Source organism: Odocoileus virginianus, chromosome 7, assembly GCF_023699985.2.
Source record: "Odocoileus virginianus isolate 20LAN1187 ecotype Illinois chromosome 7, Ovbor_1.2, whole genome shotgun sequence".
Lineage (NCBI taxonomy): Eukaryota > Metazoa > Chordata > Mammalia > Artiodactyla > Cervidae > Odocoileus > Odocoileus virginianus.
In genome coordinates this window covers 30,905,001-30,907,500 of record NC_069680.1, presented here as the reverse complement: position 1 = coordinate 30,907,500, position 2,500 = coordinate 30,905,001, and the positions used below count along the sequence as shown (strand labels likewise).

General features: G+C 52.4%; 1 protein-coding gene across 13 annotated transcripts in view; it reads left to right on the top strand.

The window, feature by feature from the left end:
* EBF3 (EBF transcription factor 3) overlaps positions 1 to 2,500 on the top strand; it is a 118,473-nt gene that overhangs the window by 102,952 nt on the left and 13,021 nt on the right. The gene's annotated exons all lie outside the window — the stretch shown is intronic.

Below are 2,500 nucleotides of genomic sequence, written 5' to 3'. Positions count from 1 at the left end.
GATTTGTTTTATGACTTTTGATACAACAGCCTTATAATCTGACATATCTTAAATGATATAATTTTGTGCCTGCATTCATCTTTTTTACATGTAGCAGCCCATCTTTGCAAGATTTGAATTCAGAACAAATAATGGGCACTAATTACTTTTTTTCTTGTGGGGGGTGGGGCAGTCAGGGGGCGTGGTTTGTTGTAAACCTCCTCCTCTCCAACGCAGATGGGCGTGGAAATCCCCACGGAAAGGTGGATGCTGGTAATACATTTTGAGAAATGTCTTGGTTTTTTTTCCCCTTCAGCAGAAAATAACATTTGTTTTTGTTGTGTTTAAGGCAGAGTTTAAATTAATTTAACCCAGTGACACATGTTCAGAGACTAAGCACGCAGCTAAATAATTCCTGGGAATAAACTGCTCAGGAACCAAGTCCATTAATTTACGGCTCTCCTGATGCTGACAGATGTGAGGGCCGGAGGAGGACCTACAAATATTAACATAAAACAAATTTGCTTTATTCTTCTTCATATTTCTTCTTCGTCCTGACTCGAGCTCACCCAAGGCTCCTTCTCTAATTATCCACGAGGTCAGTAAGCAAAATTGGGCAGGAGCTGGGAGATCAATACAAATTACCCCTGAGCAAACCAGTGCTGACAGCTTGAATCGCAGCATATGTTTACCCAAAATCAGGCAATTTATCTTAATATCAGCAAAGTAATGCAGTGCAGGTGAAAGGTCAGGCAATCTCTCCCCCTCATAATTACCCAGTTCTAAAACAGGAAAGTGGTATTGATTGGCCTGGCTCGCTGCTCTGTGACTGGACGTGCAGAGCCATGGCCTGGCTGGGCCGGGCCCTCCTAGTAAACGCCACGCACGGACCGTGTATCAGATGTGCGGAGGGGCTTCTGTTTTCTCCTCCAGTTGTAGACTGTGCCGGGGAAGCCTGGGCAACTCCCCTCCTTGCCCTGGTGCAGTGCGGGGGGTTCTGGGGGGTTCCACCCTCGGAAGTCCCCCGGTCGGTTCCGCCGATGGCAGCTGCTCCCAGAGGCGCAGGGGTGTGCCACCCCACCCCCGCCCCGAACCGAGCACACACATCGCAGGGCCTCCTCTCCTAAGTCTTCCATGTAAGTCCTTCGGGCTTCCCTAGCGAAGCCCCCGACGCGATTTCCAGCTGCAGCCGCAGCTCCCGGCCCCCCACCCCCCCAATGCTGGGTCCGGCCTGGTGAGACCCGCAGTTGCACCGAGACACGTCCTCTCCCGACGTCCAGCCTTGCTCTCGGCGGGGCGCTTCAGACGTGGACGCTCCTCGGGCTGCAGTGGGAGGCGAGCAGGACCCTCTCGTTTCTGCCGCTTGGAAATCTCTTCTGGTCCTAGAAGGAGAATGTCAGTCCGGCCGAAACATCAGGGATGTCTCTTCCGGAATGAGCGGGCACGGTTATTACAAGTCATAAAGCTTCTGAAAGCTTGCATTAGAGCAGCTATCACCTGTCAGGGCATTTGCATGAAATCAATAGCGGCTGCCCATCTCTCTGTTCGGATCACCTTTCACCAGCCGATTCATTAAGTCCAGCAGGCATGGCAGCGAGCTGGGGGGAGGAGGGCCCTGGCCTCTGAGAGGACACTGGGCCATCTTTCCTGTCCCCTGGTCGGGAGACCTGGGACGTCGTGGAACCCTTCCGGGCCTGCTGGCTGGGTGAGGCCCGTCCGCCCGGCCTGCACTTTTCCTGACACCCTCGTCCCGGCCCAGGCAGGGACATGACAAATTGTCCCCCAAGTCTCCCCTGACAGCTTCTGATGATTAATGGTTTGATTATGAAGTGGTTTTACACATATAGAATTTACATCACAGAGAGTTAGGAATTTTTGCCGTGTCACACACGCCGAGGCATTTCGAAGAGCTTTACTATTTGCAGAGAAAAAGGAGGGCAGGATCGCAGCAAAAGCCATGTCATGTGAAATCAATATGTCGGATCAATGCTTTATTAACAAGAAAATGTCTTACTTCACATTCCTGTGCGGACCTTTGTCTCCGCGGCATGTATGATGGAATGTCAGACCACACCGCGGTCCTCAGCTTCCGGGCGGCGGGCCGCGCAGACGAGACCCGCCGAGGGTGCTGACACCAGCGCCCGAGCACTCGAGGATAACGGTGACCAATTATTCCGGAAAGCGCCTTCAAAGGCGGCCTCTAACCCTGCTCCTCGGAGCCGCCGCCTTTGTGTTCCTGGTGCTCCGCGGACCCGCTGAGTTGGGTGGTGTTAATCATCAAATTACCCGCTGACTAATGAGTGATGGCCCGAATTGCGAGCTGAGTAATGAATAGATGGCGGCGGGTCTTATTAGTCTCAGAAAAGCCCCCTGATTTATGTCGCGCCGTGCACCGTGGCGTTGCTCCCCGGAAAACGATATCTACATCAAGAAGTAATGTACTCTAATAAGTATTTTCATCTTAACTCGCGTCCCGGCCCCCGGGCTCAGTTTTTGTTGGAGTCGGGCAGAGCCGTAATAA